The sequence below is a fragment of the Diabrotica virgifera genome, chromosome 1, assembly GCF_917563875.1.
Source record: "Diabrotica virgifera virgifera chromosome 1, PGI_DIABVI_V3a".
NCBI classification, from domain to species: Eukaryota; Metazoa; Arthropoda; class Insecta; order Coleoptera; family Chrysomelidae; genus Diabrotica; species Diabrotica virgifera.
The window spans coordinates 156,066,878-156,087,333 of record NC_065443.1 but is presented as its reverse complement, the minus strand read 5'-3'; the positions used below and the strand labels follow the sequence as shown (position 1 = coordinate 156,087,333).

At 33.1% G+C, this 20,456-nt stretch overlaps 2 protein-coding genes across 3 annotated transcripts in view; one reads left to right on the top strand and one right to left on the bottom strand.

Moving 5' to 3' along the window:
- LOC126878774 (monocarboxylate transporter 3) overlaps positions 1–20,456 on the top strand; it is a 166,859-nt gene that overhangs the window by 76,339 nt on the left and 70,064 nt on the right. The gene's annotated exons all lie outside the window — the stretch shown is intronic.
- LOC126878775 (uncharacterized) overlaps positions 1–20,456 on the bottom strand; it is a 103,885-nt gene that overhangs the window by 64,547 nt on the left and 18,882 nt on the right. The gene's annotated exons all lie outside the window — the stretch shown is intronic.

The window sequence follows — 20,456 nt, the reverse complement described above, 5'->3', positions numbered from 1 at the left end:
GCGGAGTGATTGCCGCCCTCTTTGGGCTCTTCCGATTCGTTTGTTGTGGGGAATAACTCCGCATTAACATTTGGTTATACAATTGGTTGTGTGACTCGGCATCTTCTACAATTTCTCTCCATGCGTTCCTGTTCTTGCTTACGGTTACCCATTCTCTAACTCCTATCGTCTTAAGGTTCTCAACTATCTGGTTTTCTCATCTGGTTTTCGGTCTTTCTTGTGATCTGCCTGATACTGGTCTCTATTTGGTGATTTTCTTGATAACTGCTCCTGGATTTCTCCTTTCTATACGTCCCATGCATCTGAGTTTCTTCGCCTTTATAAATCTGACGATGTCTTCTCCTTTCAAAAGTTCTCTTACTTAGTAATTCATCAGTTTTCCAAATTCATTATTACCTAAGTTTAGCCGGGCTGCTATCCTCCGAATTACTTTTCTCGCTAGGATCCTCAATCTTTTTTCATCTTTCTATGTCCGATACATTACTTCAGCACCGTATGTGATTACTGGTCTAATTGCTGCTCTGTAAATTTTCAGTTTAGTATTCTGAGTAAGCTTCTTATCTTTGAGGAAGTTATTGTATTTCCAGTAGGCTCTGTTTCCTGCCTGGATCCTTTCATTGATAAATATGTTTCTATCATTAGTTCCATTAACTGAGACCCCAAGATATTTAAAGTGTTCTACCTTTTCAAACTCATTAACTAAAATTTAAACTTGTCACATTAAATCTTTTTTTTTTTTTTGAGTATATTAGGTATTTTGTTTTGATTAATTATTGCTAAACCCCTTTGGATGCTTCCTTGCACAACTTCGCAAACTCTTCCTTTAAACTGTTTAGATATGGCTTCAGCATACGCCATAAGTTGCGACATTGGTGTTATAATTGTACCTACCTTTTATTTCGGTATTTCTGCATTTTTGGTGATTTCGTCATCTGTTATTATTACTGCCGTCGATCCTTCCATGCCATTTTCGTAAGCTTTATAAGTTTCTTTGGGATACCTAGGTTTTCATGTCTTTCATTAGGTCGAGTCTTGTTAGACTGTCAAATGCTTGATTGAAATCTGTGAACAGGATGTGCAAGTCGATATTATGTTCGTAACACTTGACTGCGTGCTTATGTGTATTGCGTCTATTGTTGACTTTCCCTCTCTAAACCCCTGCTGGTGGTCTCCTATTTTAGTTTCAATGTATTTTGTGAGTCTTTGTCTGCTTATTGAGGTCAATATTTTGTAGCAGCTGTTTAACAATGTTAGTCCTCTATAGTTGTTGCGTTGTGTCGTGTCACCTTTCTTTAGAATAGGAAATATCCATCCTGTTTTCTGTTTCCTATTCTTCGGGCGTTGTTTCTTCTTGTCAAATCCTTATTATTAGGTCGTATATTTTTCGTTGTAGTTCATTTCCGCCTCGTTTTATTAGCTCGTTTGTGATTTTGTCTGGACCTGCTGCTTGCTTTTGTTTTAGTTTTTTTATCACAAGGCAATTGATAAAAATGTTTGTTGTTCAATATGATAATTGTTCAATATAATTATAAAATTACAAAACAACAATAAGATATGTCTTCTTTGGGTGTTTATACGTTCCGGATACTATTGGTCATCGTCATCAAGCAAGTAGCACATAACGCAATTCTATACGAAACTTTCATAGTTTCATGTTATACCAAGTTCTCAAATTTTGAACCTAAGAAATTTCTCATCTTTCTAGTTTCTTTTGAAATAAGCTTTTACTTGTAAAACCAATTGAAACAGTCTGTATAAGTGGTTCTCTCAAGGTAATCCAGAAATTAACACATGTTTAAAAAATACGTGCGACTTGGTTATTTGAATTGTGTTCAAATTGTTCAACGCACTCTTTTCCCATTTTTGTAAGGACTTCCATGTTAGTGATGTGACCAACCCAAAATATTCTCTGAATTCATCTGTAGCACCAGTTTCTTTATTAAGAAAAGGTTTAAGCCTCATATTCGAATCTAAATAATTCAATATGACATTAGTTTCTAAAAAGTCTCAGTGCTTGATAAGCGCCTAAATTATCTATACTCCATTTATCAAAAAAAAAAAAAACAATTAAAATAATGTATACGTTTTTAACAAGCAATTAGGCGCGAAATACATGTATGTCGTTGATGGCTAACATGAACTAACAAATTTAGAAAACATAATAGTATATTAAGTATGGAGAACGGTAAGGGTTTTATACCGATCGAAGACAATTGTTTGGAGGAGGAGTGGAGCGACGACTCCAATTATTGTCTGAGATCGGTTACCCTTAACGTTCGACATGCTTATAACGTTTTTTGCACGATTGATACCATTATAAATTATAAAATTAAACATTTTCGTCATATTGACTAGTTTCATTCATTTTATCAAGATAGATACTTTGGTTGTTAGGTAGTAACTAGGGTGCATAACAACAATGGAGAATTGAGTTTTTATTTAGTTGTCAATAATTTTAAGTACAATTTTGATTATTATAAATTAAAATATGAGCGAAAGTGAATTTGAAGAAATTGAACGGGCTTGGGAAGAAGGGTGTTCCGCAATTATTCCCGAAAAATCCAAAATCCGTTATCAAAATACCTACCAAAGTTTTAAAAAATGGTGCGAAGGCAAGAATTTAAGAATCGAAGAAAAGACTCTATTGGCATATTTCGTTCAAGACATATGCAGTTGAAAGCTCCTGGAAGCCTCTGGGCAGAATATTCAATGATTAAATCCACCGTTTTTCTTTATGATGGCATTGATATTTCCAAGTTTTCAACTTTGATCGCGTATTTGAAGAGAAAAAATGTTGGATACTACTAATGTATGCGATTCTGCAGGAGTTTCTGTTAGAAGTGAAACCACAGCCCAAACAAGTGGGATTTCATTAAATAATTTAACAAATTGTACCATAAGTTTCAATATTAATAAATAATTCGTTAGTTTTCTTTATTCTTTCAAAAAATAAATTGAAATTAAGAGATTTTTTAGCTCGACGGTAAGTGAATTACTTACCGTCGAGTTGGAGTACTTACCGTCGAGTTGGATTACTTACCGTCGAGTTGCTAGTAAATGTCACCTACTGACGTAAAATCTGTCACGGTAAACAGTCAAAAATGATAAATCGTGCAAAAAATATATAAATATGGATAATCGTATATTTGCATTCTCCTCCTAAGTGCCTTCTCTCTATTGAGGTTGGCGATCAATATGGCAAATTTCTCTGTTCTGGACTTGATGCGTTAAGTCATTCCCTGTTGTGCGGATCCAATCTCTGATGTTTCGGAGTCCGGGTTTTTTCTTTCTTCAGAAGATAAAAGAGGTATAGTGTTACCTTAGATTTTGCCTTTTAATATTACCTGGAGCTGCTCAAATTCCCCATGGCGCATTATGTGTCCTAGATATGACGTCTTTCTAATTTTGATTGTATTGACCAGATGAGGACGTGTGTTCATTATTTCCAGTACTACTTCATTCGGAGCTCTGATGGTCCAGCTTATTCTTAGCATTCGGCGGTGCATCCATAATCATAATGCATAATCACTAATAATGTTTGCATATTTTGCACCGTGAGATAAACTACCTAAATAAGCAAGGAGCTAACTATATTATTTTGCGATCTTCAACCATATCACTTCATACCAAACATTACACTAAATTTACAATCAAGATGCAGTAGAAATAAATAAACCAAGACATGTTAAATGCTACTAGGAGCACTCCCGAATAATAATTTACAATGTATATAGAATTGTAAATCCCAAATCATGATTTCCAATGTTTATACTTTGTAAATTATGATTCGGGAGTGCTCCTAGTAGCATTTAACGTGTCTTGGTTTGTTTATTTCTACTGCATCTTGATTGTAAATTTAGTATAGGTGCTTCTGCAACTGTTTCGTCTCTTCAATCCAAAACTGCGGACAACTTTCTCGGTGTTGATCACATTGAAATAGCAAAATAAAGGTAGGTAAAGGCATTTAACATTTAATTAAGGCATTTAGGTAAAGGCATTTAATATTTTATTAAATGCCTTTACCTACCATAATTTTTTTAAATATTTATTTGTTTGAAAATGGAATCGCTTGGGTCTCGCCTTTCCCAAAATAAAGGATTTGACCGTGTAAAATAATAGACCAAGAGGCAGCGCTGAAAAATCTCTTTGAATTTACTAAAGCTAGATTTTTCACAGTTCATTACTGTGAGTGTGTAGAGAAACATACTGCGGTCGGTCAAGCGAAACGTAGAATAGGGGTTACTGAGAGGGTATCAAAGTTGCTTTCCTACGAAGGTAATTAAATCCATTTACTAAGGCTGAAAATCAGTACACACATTCTAAATTAAATATAAATAAAAGTTATTATAGTCGGTCAGCTGTATGATGGGACAGAGCCGGTCGGTCAGCCCCAATAATCGATTGAGGAAATGAAGCATTTTGGCTCGCAATTTTTTCGTCCAGCATGGATTTACTTGAAATTTTCACAGAAGGTAGGGAATAGTCCAAGGATCATTTTCTATACCATGCCGCTATCATATGCTAAAACCTTGGGGGTGGTTGCCACTCCATCTCGGGGGTGGAAGTTTTTTATTACATTTTAACCATGTAATTCGATGGAAAAAGTGATTCTAAGAAAAACATGTTTTTTACATTTTCTTCGTAAAACTAATATTTTTCGAGTTATTCGCGCTTGAAAATAACAGTTTTTCGACGAAAAAATCGACTTTTTTAGAGGGTTTTCTGAGAATACCTCGAAAAATATTCTATATATTTTTGGCGATAAAAAGTTTCTTCAAAAATGATTTTGTATGATTTTTAAAGAGCTATAAGACTGTGCAAATTAAATTCCGTAAGATCCCTTAGTTTTTAATTGGGGCGGGTTTAAAGGGCTCGAATAAGGGGGTGTGTGTGCTGGTAAATAGAGGTTTAAACAGCTATATCTGGCTAACTGTTCACTGTAATAAAAATATATGCACAGGATAATTTTAGTCATTAAAAAACTACAATTTAGTGATTTATACTTTTTTTCGTATCTTCAGTATTTTCGGAGATATTTTGAAGTAAAAGGTGAAAAATACCAAATTGCAAAAATCAATTTTCTTTTAAACTCCAATTTTTTCAAAATTAGGCTTTTTAAATAGATCAAACTGCTTGAGTGTATTGATAATATAAATATAAAAGGAACTACAGAAAGGTGAAGACCAATTTTGAATTTGGAAGGTAGTTGGGGGTTGTTTTCACTGATTTTTTCGTAGAGAAAAGCAGGTACCGGCATCTTTTTGATTATAAGTCGCTTAATTTTTATGCTAGAAACTTTTTATTATTTTTTTTGAAAGGTCTAATTGTATACTTGAAAAAATTATATTTAAGTTTTCCTCGAAAAATGCAAATTTTTCCCATAATTTGGCTTTGAATATTTCAAATTATGCATTTGACGAAAAAAGCTAACCTTTAACATGCCGTATCTCGGTTTGTATTGGTCTCAAAGATATTATTGGAAAAGAATTTGGTTTGTGTTACTAAAAGATACAATTATCTACAGTTTTTTTGATTAAATGCATATTTTTCGAGGTATTCTCAAAAAACCCTCTAAAAAAAGTCAATTTTTTCGTCGAAAAACTGTTATTTTCAAGCGCGTATAACTCGAAAAATATTAGTTTTACGAAGAAAATGTAAAAACAGAATAATCACTTTTTCCATCGAATTACATGGTTAAAATGTAATAAAAATTCCCAGCCCCGAGATGGGGTGGCAACCACCTCCAAGGTTTTAGCGTATGATAGCGGCATGATATAGAAAATGATCCTTAGACTATTCCTTACCTTCTGTGAAAATTTCAAGTAAATCCATGCTGGACGAAAAAATTGCGAGCCAAAATGCTTCATTTCCTCAATCGACTATTGGGGCCGACCGACTGGCTATGTCCCGTCATACAGCTGACCGACTATAATAACTTTTATTTATATTTAATTTAGAATGTGTGTACCGATTTTTAGCCTTAGTAAATGTATTTAATTACCTTCGTAGGAAAGCAACTTTGATACCCTATCAGTAACCCCTGTTCTACGTTTCGCTTGACCGACCGCAGTATATTTCTCTACACACTCACAGTAATTAACTGTGAAAAATCTAGCTTTAGTAAATTCAAAGAGATTTTTCAGCGCTGCCTCTCCGTCTATAAGTCAATAACTGAGTTGTTAGTTAATGTCCGTGATGTGGTTATATCTTATGGACAGGCCCTCGTGGGAGAGTTCAGGCTAATGCTAAAACCAGGAATATTTTAAACATCACGTCAAGTTTAATACAACTATGTAAAAATTTTATAAATATATAAAATCTAAAGGGCCTTCGCCTTCACTCACATATCTGGGTGGTTCAAACATGTCATTTAACCTGTAAAAAGTACTGATGATTTAATTATTATTCCGAAACCGTTCTGTGATTTAGCTTATAACAAAAAAAAAAGAAAACTTCTGTTGGAGTGAAAGTAAAAAGAAAGATATACTCCAACAGAAGTAAGGAAAAAGGGAGTAACTAGTAGTACAAAAATGAAGGGGCTTGGGATGTAAAGAAGAGAGTGAATTGGCTTCTACGTGGAGAAGCCGCAGTAGGAAAAATACTACTTTCCAGTAGTATTGGTGGAGGAAAGTGGTATAAAGATCTTCGATCATTCTCCCAGGTATCTTACACTGCTGTCAAATATTAAATATATTAAACCTGTAATAATGAACATAAAGGAATAATAAAAATAAATGATATACAAAATAAGTAAATATTTATTAAAAATAACTACTAGATCTTTGACAATCTCTGAGTTACACAAAGTGCATATCATATGACTCTGAAATGACATAAGTTATACAAAAAGTTATATCTCTCTAAGATAACAACCATAATGTTACCTGTTACAAAATTACATAAGTAATACCTCTTACTTATATATAGGGTACAACTCACATGAGTCTTCTACCAAATGGTTATAGTACGCTTGCTACGTACGACTAAAATTAAAACCCGAAAAATATGACTAATATATTTAACCGAACAATGGAATAAAGCGAATAAACAAATAAATATTTGGGAAACAAGCAAGTAATATTACAAAATAAATATCAAACCAATAACGTATAAAAACCTAATTTTCTAGGCTTATTACCTTGTGCACACAAGTACCTTACCATAGATAAGTAATACAATAGTTTGGGAATCAAATATTAATATAAGTATGTCATATAAAAAAACAAAGGTAAACTAAATCTGAAAAAACATAGTGCATTAAACCAAATGTCTGAAAAGTAAAAACCAATATTTACTTAAAGCACAACACTAAATGTTCCCAAACCAATCCTTTCATCGAATGACCTCAAGGTGAAGACCGATGCTGAAATCCATAAAATTAGCACCAGAGGAGGTGCTGAACCATGTTTCCTGTAGGTACAGGTGTACAGACGACTGAAAATGGGACTGGAACGTCCCATCGCTTGTTCCCAAATAGACCTATTCCCATGATGACTTGACTGTGGCTGTAATGGTTTCCCTAGGTGGTCAAAGGGCTACGAATTCACCATGTGGTTTCTCCAAATTGGCGAATGATTCCTATTCAGTCTCCAACAGGAGTTTTGTCACACACGTATCTCCCTACTCCATACAATCCTTGGTGGTAACTTTTTACTTTAAACTTTAAAATTGATGTTACATCAAATAAGTAGGATGGAAATCCTCCGCCATTTTATGGTACCTATTCGACACCACAGCCAACAGTCAAGTCAAGAACATTCCTCTCTCATTCAGCGAGGAAAACATCAAACTCTCACGGAACACGAATTAAACGACAAGGAACGGTTCAAAAACTATGTTCCGTACAGCCCTAAGTGTGACGTCACGTAAGGAGTCCTTTACGAGAAAATTAAAGAAAATTAATTGGGAGGTCAAGAGAAAATAATTATAAAAATAATTAAAGAGCTAAAAATGATATTATAATGGGTGGACCGTTACAAGCTCTTTGTAGGAATTTTAATAAAATATTTTTTAAAGGATTTTAATAATATTTTGTGATTTATGGTATACAGCCAGCTACAGGAATTTAATTTCCTCGTGGATTTTATAAATATATCAATTATGTGTTACGTCCAATACTTATTAAAATGAAATAACCCAAACTTTCACAAAAACTTACGTGTTAATTATTCTTGAAATAATTCTACAAAAAATACTCTTTCTCGCTAGTTCCATCCCTCCTTGTGCAGTAGATATTGGACGCTTATGCGTTTCTTGGCCAAAAGTGTAAGGGTTTGCTCACTACGGAGAGTACTGGATTGTATCCTCGCTCCGACCGTTGCTCCCTGGTATTTATATTCGTGAATTCTCGCATTTAAAATAATGTATTTATTTTACATAGCGATCGAAACTATATTACCGATCGCTATGTAAAATGCGAGAATTCACGAATATACCGAATATAAATACCAGGGAGGAAGGGTCGGAGCGAAGATACAATCCATTGCTCTCCGTAGTGAGCACAACTTTAGATTGCTGTCTGACTGGGACAGCGCATCTTCTGTTGTTTTTATTCTCTGGATAAACTGTGTACTAGTTCCCTCCATTCTCTTCTATTTTTTTATCTCTTTTTGACTTCACCCTATCTTAGTCAAATTCTTTGGTGTTTTCTTGTCGTCGTTCTTCTCCAGCTGTTATCTGGTCTTCCTCTCTTTCTTTTCTTCTCTGGTTGGTATTCAAGTGCTTGTCTTGCTATGTTGCTTTGGTCTTTCCTCAAAGTGTGGTCAATCCATTTCCATTTTTTCCCTTGACTGTAGTAGATATGTAAGTTTGCTCTGTTCTTTACCATAGTTCGGTATTAGTTATTCTGTTTGCACAGTATATTTTCAGGATTATGGTACAAAATATACAATATGGTGCAAATGAAAGAAATAAATTCGTTATACAGGGTGTCCAAAAATGTTTATTTTAAATAATTATGTTAATGTTTATATTACTAAATGAGCTAGCACACGACCCCTAGTCTCATTTTAAAAAATCATCGATTACGTCATCATGCCCAGATGGATGACCTCACTATTATCTAATATATGCCATAAAAACAACGTTTTAAAAATAAAAAGCGACCTGTTTCCTTCGTGATTTTTGCTTAAAATCACCAGCTTACGAAATAACTAATTTATTTCTTTCATTTGCACCATACCTACTGTATAATCTACTATTATTTATTTGTTCTTATTTAGTAACTGATCATTTTTTCATCGTCCATGTTCAAGGTTATTTCTTTTAACACAATACTAAAAACCTCAGTAAATTATATAGTAAAAAAAATAATTAGTTGTACACACGAATAAAAGATATATATTTAATTGCAAATTATACTATAATTTTAACATAAAAATACGAAGAAAGAATAATTAATCTTATTATGTTAATTGTGGTTATATTATCTTGTTAAATTACATTTAATGACTTATGCTTTTTTTAATTATGTGATTTATTATCTTGATTAATCTTGATTAAGCAAAACAATGTATGCAACTAGTTGCTGTAATGTATTTTCTTCTTTTTTAAAGTATCTTACCCATTATTGAAATTGCGTCTAACACATATTCAACACTATTCACTCTTACATCCATTGGGTATATTTTCATTCTGGAATCCATTTGCTTTCTTTTTCTCGAATATAAGTCCTAGATTTGAGCTCTACTATTATTACTACTACTTCATTATATTATAAGAAGAGTCATATACGGTGGTTTAATGGGAAGGCGATGTTAGCAGGTTCTAGATGTAATAGGTTGAAAAAGGGTACTGAAATTTGGAAAGAGTAGCGTGTTTGTAAAATTAACTGTGCTCGAATAAAATAAAAAGTTTTAAACTCACAATCAACTATTAGGTACTTCAATATCGAATAGGGAACTTGCATAAAATTTTAAATTCGAAAAAAATGCTATAAATCACATGTTATCAAAGAGAAAAAGTTTTTTGGTCTTTCGTTTGGCCCCTAAAGATAATTAAAATCAAGAGAAAATTCAAAATATAACAAGCAGCCCAAAACGCGCCCTCATTGGTCGTGACGTCATATCATTATATTACCTATTTGATGTCCTCGACATATTAATTCATTAGGTTTGGCATTCGGTATGACACTCGGTTTTATAAATATTTTGATAGTTGCTATTCCGAGGATGGGTACGTATTTTCGGCTGCAATGCTATTCAAATGGGGATTCATTTTTTTCGAATCCTGAGAAAACTAATAAGTATTTTTGAAAAATTTAAACGCAAAAAGAAAGATTACGTTATTAGCGAGGGCCGAAAGTCCCTGAGAACTTCTATAATGTTTATTTTAATAAGTTACAGGGGTGAAAAACTAAGAGAAAATTTAGTGTGATTTTTAATTTCAAATATCTCATTCAAAGTAAACTTTTTATTTATTCTAAGGGACTTTCGGCCCTCGGTAATAATTTAGTCTTTCATTCTGCGTTTAAATTTTTCGAAAATATTTATTGGTTTTTTCAGGATTCGAAAAAAATGAACACAATGTCCGTGGTAATTTTCCAAATCTATCTTTGTCTTACAACGCACTCAGTCGAATAGAATATGGTCAGCATATTGTCAGTGACCATCAGTGACAGTTTTAAATACATATTCGACATGGAATCGGGAATATTTTGAGTTGCTGAATAAATAATATTGATTTATAGTGTATTTGATAAATAATTGATTTAAGACGTGAAATTAATAGAAAGTTATTTATTGTGTATTATTTGTGGAAGATCCAAGCAGAGAGTACATCAGGATAATAATATTCTGTGATCCAAGTATTTTGTTGTTAAAGATGTTCAAAGTTGTAAGCGTTCCATAGTAACAATATACACTTTTCCTCTTTTCTCGATTTAGTATTAGTTTTTGTTTTACTTATAAATTATTACAATCACTGAATACATAGTTGGTGAAAAAATTATCACATTTACTAACTGAATTAATAATTAGCAATTATACAAATAGCAGTTATCCAAGAACATTCAAAAGCCATCTCTTTAAGTTAATGATGACATTTTCAAGTAGAATGACATTCTAGTAATGTTTACATATCCATACCAGTGTGAATTTTACTACACGTAATTTGCCGTGTAAAGACAGAAAAAGTAGGGAAAGCCGTAAAATATTTACGAATTATGTACCCATCCATAACCTTAAGACATTATACAGTGAGCACGAAAGGTTGGAATAAATTAATTTTCTCGAGAATGAACGATTTTGAAAAAAATCCCGAAACAGGTCAATTTTTATTTAGAAAATACGACTTTTTGGCATATATATCATACTAGTGACGTCACCCATCTGGGCATGATGACGTCATCGATGATTTTTTAAATGAGAATAGGGGTCGTGTGATAGCTCATTTGAAAGGTAATTCAATTCTCTATTCAGTTATATAAACATTAACATAATTATTTATACAGGGTGTCCGAAAAAAACATTTTTGAATTAAATTTATTGACATAAAAAGAAGAATGCATGTAATTTATTTAATTCAAACTACATTTTACTGCTCTCAGAAAACAGAAAAAAATGTATATTTGAAAAATAATCATTGCCTTTCGCTTAAATTAAATGCTCAAATTGTCACAAGGCTGGTGGGTGGCTGCTTTAATCTCGAATATAAGCAAAAAACAATATTTATTTGCCAAAAAAACGTTTTTCCTGTTTTCTGATAGCAGTAAAATGTATTTTGAATTAAATAAATTACACACATTCTTCTTTTCATGTCAATAAAAATTTTAAAAAAAATTTTTGGGCACCCTGTATAAATAATTATGTTAATGTTTATATTACTTAATAAAGAATTGAATTACCTTTCAAATGAGCTATCACACGACTCCTATTCTCATTTAAAGAAATCATCGATGACGTCATCACGCTCAGATGGGTTACGTCACTAGTATGATATATATGCCAAAAAGTCGTAATTTAAAAATAAAAATTGACCTATTTCGGGATTTTTTTCCAAAATCGTCCGTTCTTGAGAAAATGAATTTATTCCAACCTTTACGTGCTCACTGTATATGTTAAGGTATTATTACAATGACATACAGTAAATGTCATTATAAAATATAATGATGTGACGTCACAAGTGTTCGCGAGCTTTTTCGGTCGTTTGAAATGGTTTCAATACACAGAAGATTTTATGAAGATTTTAATCTCATTATTAAACAAAACTGAACATTATTATGTAATAAAAAAATGTATATTGTCCTGTTGTACCTGCTTCGACGCAGATTAATAATTAATCAGATTTCAGAGTCTTTCGTAATCAACAGCTTAGTTTGGTTCTTGTCTCATGTTGAGGACAAGAGGCAGTCACAACAATAACACTAATAAATAGTTGTTGTAATACATTACATTCACATATCTGAAACTGCCATATCAATATATCATTAATGGTATAGATTACTAAACTATATAAGATAAAACTAAATGAAAAATAGAAATAATGAGTTTTGTAGGAAGTATCCTGCAGGTTAGATACGATTTTCGTTATTTAATTTCGACCTTCACATTCAAAGCAGTAATCCGTTGCTTCTGTCTATCACAGAAACGCGATTTTATGGTTAGTTGTTATCTTCTTGTTTTGTCGTTACTGTTTGTTGTTATCATAACTAATTTTGTGATTATTTACTGATTGTTTTTCGACATAAATATATAACCACACCAAAACATAGGAACCTTCAAAATCCCGTTTAGGTAATTATTTATGTAATTATGTAATGTAATTATTTTTGTTTATTATTGTATTGTGTTGAACACACTTGATTTGTGAAAAAGCTTGGAAAATTTAGGATAAAAAAATGATAATTCCAATTTAACGCCGAAAGGACCATAATTTTAAGTAAATAAGAAGAATATTAAGGGTATTTGTTGAACTCATTACTTTTTATTTCATTTCTATATGAGTTACTATATTTAATAAGAATAAACCATAATTTTAATGTTCGTACAGTGAAGAGGATAGTAATAGATTTTCTTATAAAACGAAAGACGGATATGAGCTATCTGTCGATAACATTATACTCCAAGGAAATAAGGTTTTTGTCGGGACACTTGAGCAGCCAGGTTGCAAATGGGTTTTTTGGGTACTATATACCTAATACATTATAAATACAAAAATGCCCGTCACAGTTTGGACGAGAAATTTAGTTATTAACAAATAAGGGTCCAAAATGAGAGTTTTTTCGTTTAAATCGCTACAGGTAAAAATTTGATAACTAAATATCTTATTTATAGTATTCTTCTTTTAGTAGATGAGCCAATGTTTAAAACGGCAGTTTTTTAATTTTGGTCAGATCATTTGTTGCTTCGAAAATTGCAAAATAAAACTAAAATTTCGAAAATAAAAAATTTGCTATAACTTTCGCGAAAGTGACCTTACGACTTTTATATTTCATAAAAAGTTGAGTCAAAGAGTTGATATACTGCACAAAAAATTATAAGACAATTCGTCAATTAGTTTAAATTTCATTCAATTTGTTTATCTCAAAGAGCTTTTTTTGTAATGTTATTGTTCAGAAAATAATAATTATATAGAAATTCTGTGAAAACCACATGAAAGTACAATAGTCTTGTTTTCAAATTATTGAAGAAAATCATTAAAAAGTAATTTTTGTCACTACGAAAACATTTTACTAAAGTAGAGTCATTTTTGGCTTAAAAACAAATTGAATAGCTTTGTTAATATTGACTGTAGAGTAAATTTACCTTGGAATTTCAAAAGCTGGTATTTTTACACAAATTTTCAAAAGAAACTTTTCGCCTATGTTAATTACGGTTAAAGTTAGCCACTTTTATTATTTAATTCACAGTTACTTCAATATACATACAATTTTCCTGTAACAATGTTAGTTACCATACTACTCCGAAACGGCTTTGCCGATTTTTATGAAGTTTTACAAGTATATCCTATGGGACTGAGAATAGGTTTTAATCTATTTTTCATACCCATAAGTTATAAGGGGGGTTGCCCCCTGACATTTTTTTTTATTTTTGTGGACAAAATTGTCTATCTTAATTTTATATGATGTAGGATTAAAAAATACATACAACCCTTAATTTACACTTTTCCATCACCAACCCCTATTTGTTTATACCCATCTATATATTTACATCTATAAAATTCTCCTGTCACAGTGTTAGTTGTCATACTCCTCCGAGACCGCTTGACCGATTTTTATGAAATTATATATGTATATTCGGTAGGTCTTAGAATCGGTCGTAATCTATTTTTAATTATCCCTGAGTGATAAGGGGAACTCCCCCTAACATTTTGAAATGTTAGGTGGGGATTTACGCACATAACGTACTCTACAAGACTACGACTACATACAATTTAAAAAAATTATGATCAAAATCCATCAACAAGCTCTGGAGATATTAATCGCAGCATATGTTTGAAGAATCAATTTCATTTTTTGAGTGCACTGATTTTAATAATTCATTTCCACCGACCACAAATCGATTTCGTTAGAACGTTATTTTTAAAGCTTTATTAACAACTCTGTTGAAGTTTAAAGTTTACTTAAACTTTTACACATAAACTATATATGGTATGTTAAACAGTAAATGGTTAAGTTCAATTAGTTACCACTATAAACAGCCCGGATTAACCGATAATAGTATAAAAGGCCCGGTTTCAGGTAAAATTTATTTTAGGCTTTATTATGGGAGTACCGTCTAGTCAGTGTTAATTGCAAAAGACCAACTCTGTCTACCTCGGTGGCTTATCGCTTCGGGTGGGTCTTAACAATGGGCCAGGTCAGATAAATTTAATAATATTTACGACCGCACTAATTGAACTCAAACCAATTACTGTTGAACAAACCATACCTTCAACTTCGAAATGGAGCTAGTTGGGTTGCTTAATTCTTAAGCTGTCAATTAAATAAAAAAGTGGCTAACTTTGACTGTAATTAACCTAGACAAAAAGTGTTTTTTTGAAAATTCGTATAAAAATACCAGCTTTTCAAATCCCAAAGCAGTTTTAATCTACAGTCAATATTAACAAAGTTATTCAAATTGTTTATGAACTAAAAATGACCCTACTTTAGTAAAATGTTTTCGGAATGATAAAAATGACTTTTTAATGATTTTTTTAAAATACTTTGAAATCATGACTTTTCTTCTTTCATGTGGTTTTCACAGAATTGCTATTACATTATTATTTTCTGAACAATAATATTTCGAAAAAAAAACTCATTGGGATAAACAAATTGAATAAAATTTAAACTAATTGACGAATCGTCTTAAAAATTTTTGTGTATTATATGGACTATTTGTCTCAACTTTTCGTGCAATATGAAAGTCTTAAGGTCATTTTAACAAAAGTTATAGCAATTTTTTTATTTTCGAAATACTAGTCTTATTTTGCAATTTCTGAAGCAACAAATGATCGAACCAAAATTCAAAAACTGCCATTTTAAACCTTGGCTCATCTACTAAAAGAATAACAGTATAAATAAGACATTTAATTACCCTATGTTTACCCGTAGCGATTTAAACGAAAAAACTGCCATTTTTGACACTTATTTGTTAATAACTAAATTTCTCGTCCGAACTGTGACGGGCATTTTTGTCTGTATAATGTATTAGGTATACATATAGTATATGTATAGTACCCAACAAACCCATTTGCAATCTGGCTGCTCAAGTGTGCCGAACATGGTATATTTTTGCGTTATTTCCCTGGAGTATTAGACGAACAACAGGAAATCATAAGGTCAAGGTCATGTCATAAATAATATATATACGATCCATATGCGATCCATACAAGTGTTTTCATATTGCTACACATAAGTCAACTGGTCAATTGCGCAACAAGTTCCTAAAATGTATAATCTAGACTACATAAAATAGTCATCATGTTCCAAAGAATGAAAAATGGAGAAAATAATGGGATACGGTTGATTAATATGTTTTGCGTGCAAACAACCTGGGGGCACCAAAATCTGGTATTTATTTTTTATTATTTTAACGAAAATATTAAACTTTGTACGGTATACCAACAAAGAGGATATCCTGTTACGATGGGTAGAGCACTTTCAAGAGTTACTGGAAGGGGAACCTACTAACAATATAGAGCTGGAATACCGAAATGAGGAACTCGTGGAATCCCCCTCGGTAGAAGAAGTGAAAATATCTATAGAAAAACTAAGAAACCACAAATCCCCAGGCAGCGATGGCATCCCAGCAGAGTTATTTAAGCACGGTGGAGAGCAGCTCACCAAGGTGATGCGAGAAATTGTTTGTAAAATTTGGTCTGAGGAGCAAATGCCTGAAGAATGGAGCTTAGGCTTAATATGCCCGTTACACACAAAGGGAAACCAACTGGAATGCAATAATTACCGCGGAATAACTAGGAATACAGCATACAAGATATTGTCAAACATTTTGCACGAGAGATTGACGCCTTATACCGAAACGTTTCTAGGAGAATATCAGGCAGGATTCAGGCGTGGACGTTCAACCATTAACCAGATCTTTACACTACGACAGATCCTGGAAAAAGCGCAAGAGTTTAACATAGATATGTACCATATTTTTGTCGATTTTAAAGCTGCTTATGACAGTGTATTAAGACCAAGTCTCTACAACGCTATGAATGAGTTAGGAATTCCAAAAAAACTCATATGCATGATAAAAGTGACAATGGCGAAGATGATATCAGCAGTAAAAATTCAAAACGACTCGTCAACCCCATTTGAAATACATAGGGGGTTAAGGCAGGGAGATGCGCTGGCGTGTCAACTTTTTAATGTAGCATTAGAAAAAGTCGTACGAGACGCTAATATAGATAGCAGGGGAACAATATTCAATAGATCTGTCCAAATTCTAGCATATGCAGACGACGTGGACATTATAACAAGAACCAGAGCGAGAACTGCGGAAATCCTAACCGAGCTAGTAGCAGCAGCAGAACAAATGGGGTTACATATAAATCGAAATAAAACAAAATTCATGGCGACTAACACAAACACAAGAGCTGGAAATATTGACGCAGATCTAATCATCAATGACCAAAACTTCGAAGCGGTCAAAGAGTTCATATATCTAGGAACATCGGTTAACCCCAATAATAACACATCAGAGGAAATAAAAAGACGAATAATAATTGCAAACAGGTGTTATCATAGTCTATCAAAGTACTTAGCTAACAAACGTCTGTCTCAAAAAACTCGTATAAGGCTGTATAGAACATTGATAGTCCCCGTTCTCACATATGGATCAGAGGCATGGACGCTAACTAAAACAGATGCATCCGCTCTGTCGATTTTTGAAAGAAAGGTGCTACGTAAGATATTCGGAGCGGTCTGTGAGAACGGAATATGGAGGCGTAGATATAACTTTGAACTGCAGAATATCTACAAGCATACGTTTGGTGGAAAAGATATTATCACTATAATTAAGAGAAACCGCCTGCAGTGGGCAGGACATGTAGCCCGGGCCCCTGAATCGAAAATGATAAAAAAGATTCTAACAGCGCAACCCGTGGGAATGAGAAGGCGGGGTAGACCAAAGCTGAGGTGGATGGACGGGGTAACACAGGATGCCGAGAAGATCGGAGTCGGCAACTGGAAAATGCAAGCAAGGGACAGAACAGAATGGCGTAGAAAGCTTGAGAAGGTCGAGGCCCTCTAAGGGCTGTAGCACCAAGATGATGATGATGACGGTATACGCCGTTCTGCGCTTACACCGCATAAAACGAGATCTTACTGTATGTATATGTTACGGTAAAAGTAGATAATCTGGTAATAGTACACAATTACCGGTAATTGTATACAATTACCAGAGTCAACGGTAAATGTAGGAAATATTCTTTAAAAGCCCTTTATTTCCTACTGTTACCGGTAATTGTAGGTAACATTTTCCAGAGGATCTTGGTAAAAGTAGGAAATTCAAATTATAACGATCGACACGCAAGCGGAATGCCTCAATACCAAGATCACTTAACAAAATTTCTACAATTACGGCCGTTGAAAACTAAACGTGAAGAAGCAGTTGCGTTGGTTCTTCTTGGCACATTTTGTGCCTTTGGAGCTCCTAGCATTCTTCAAAGCGACAATGGACCAGAATTCTCCGAAATTATAGAAGAACTATAGTGCACTATAAAAGATATTGCACGGTAAGCCAAGACACAGTCAGTAACAAGGATCTGTTGTGAATAAATATATTGAAAATATACTAAGTTCCTAGTTGGAAAGAAAGCAAAAAAACAAGTTGTGAATGGGTCTTCGATTTGTACAATTCGCCAAGAACCAAGCTTACCCTTATGGCATCAAGTGCAGTCAGTATGAAGCTATGTTTGTTGTTCCTGCCAAAATTGGTTTCAAAACTTCATCACTACCAGAAGATCGTTTAGAAAATATTTTGACTGAAGAAGATTTGGAAATAGAAGAACAAGTAGAAGAAACCCAGTCAGATCCTGATTCCGAAGAACGTGAAAAAGCAGAAGTGGATGAACCAAATGAACTTCTAATACAACAAGAACCAGAAAAACCTGAACAACAATCAGTGAATGAATCTTAGACGATTCTAGAAGAACTATTTTCTAATCAAATTTCAGAGAGGCGAGATTCTGTAGCAATTAAACGGACAGGTTCAAAGGACGGCCTTGAAAAGCAAGCGAAGAAAATGCTTAAAATATCAAAAAAGTTTGGCTGTTTTTATGAGTGTTTAAAATGAGTTATACGAATTGGGTACTAAAGAAGGGCGACTGCTGAGCTAGAGTTGTATAGCAGAAATCAATTTACCATCTGCAAAGAATCATTCATTTCTTTAGACATATTTCTAAAACTAAACATTTTTTAATGCGCGAGTATGTTTGCGAGTATGCGCGAGAAAAACGTCTTTGTCGGGTGGGTAAGTGATATCAGCGTTGTACTTGCAAAAGTAAATAATGTAAAACAGATAACTGAAAGTGTAAAAAATGGAAAGTTGTGTAATTCCAAGTTCCATGAGAGTTTGCCAAGTCACAACAAATAGTAAGTAAGTAAAGTAGTAGTATTAATTGAGGCAAAAGAGCTCAATTCAGGTTAAACAATGTTCATGTCTTGTTTTAATTCAGTTCAATAAAAATCACACTTCTTGAATAGATGTTGGAACTTATTATTTTTATTCATCATTTTACTTATAGGTCTGGATCCCGCGTATGAAAAAAAAGTTGATTAATAGCAAGCTGAAAATTTGTTAATAGCTTAAGGGTGTCTAGTCGGATAAACTTTGATATATGGGAACACTGGAACAGGGGCAGTTTTAATTGTGGAACAGGTTAAAAATTTGGAACGGTCAGACCACGAAAACGGCACATTTATTTTGTCCGACAGAATATACTTAAACTCTCCGAACAGAGATTAAACTCTCATGCAAAAATCAGACCGCTATTTATCACCTGTCATAATTCCTGTCATTTGACATATTCTACATGTTCCACTCATTAAAACGCCCATTTGGTGATAAATAGCAGTCTGATTTTTGCATGAGAGTTTAATCTATGTTCGGAGAGTTTAAGTCTATTCTGTCGGACAAAATAAATGTGCCGTTTTCGTGGTCTGACCGTTCCAAATTTTTAACTTGTTCCACAATTAAAACTGCCCCTGTTCCAGTGTTCCCATATATCAAAGTTTATCTGACTAGACACCCTTAAGCTATTAACAAATTTTCAGCTTGCTATTAATCAACTTTTTTTTCATACGCGGGATCCAGACCTATTACTTTTACCACTGGTTGTTGGTAATTGTATACAATTAACGGTAAAAGTAGGTAATTGAAAACAATTTCCTACGTTTACCGTCGGCTCTGGTAATTGTATACAATTACCGATTATCTACTTTTACCGTAACATATATACTAAGTATGTATAGCAATAAAAATTTATATTGTTTAAAAAATATAATTTTCAAGAAAACGTATTTTTACTTTAAAAATCCAATATGTACAATCGGTTAGTGATTAGCGGTTAAGGGTGGCCAATGTTTATGCGAAAGGAGAAAATTTTCGGTCTTGACACCTACAAAAAAAAAGGCCACGCTACTGATTTACTCCCTTTAAATATTGCAAACAAAAAGTTTAAACTGTATAATAAGCCAAAAGCTTAAACATCAAGTAGATCGTGTTCAATTTCAAGACATCATCAATTGCAAGAATTCTAAACATTTTATTTATTTTTGAAAATATTAGATATACAATATACATACTAATGTGGTAGGCATTTCAATATGTAGACCGTAGACGACAAATGAATGAACTTATGTATAGTTTCCTACAAATATCAATGTTTTTGGCAATCTTTCAACAGAACTAACAGGTGTACCAAAACCTTTTCGGTGCATTTTCATTTATTTTCAGACAAAGGTCATTAGCTTAGGAAAAATACTTGTGAAATTATGATAGACCAAATTTAAAATGCTGAAAGTAGGTCAA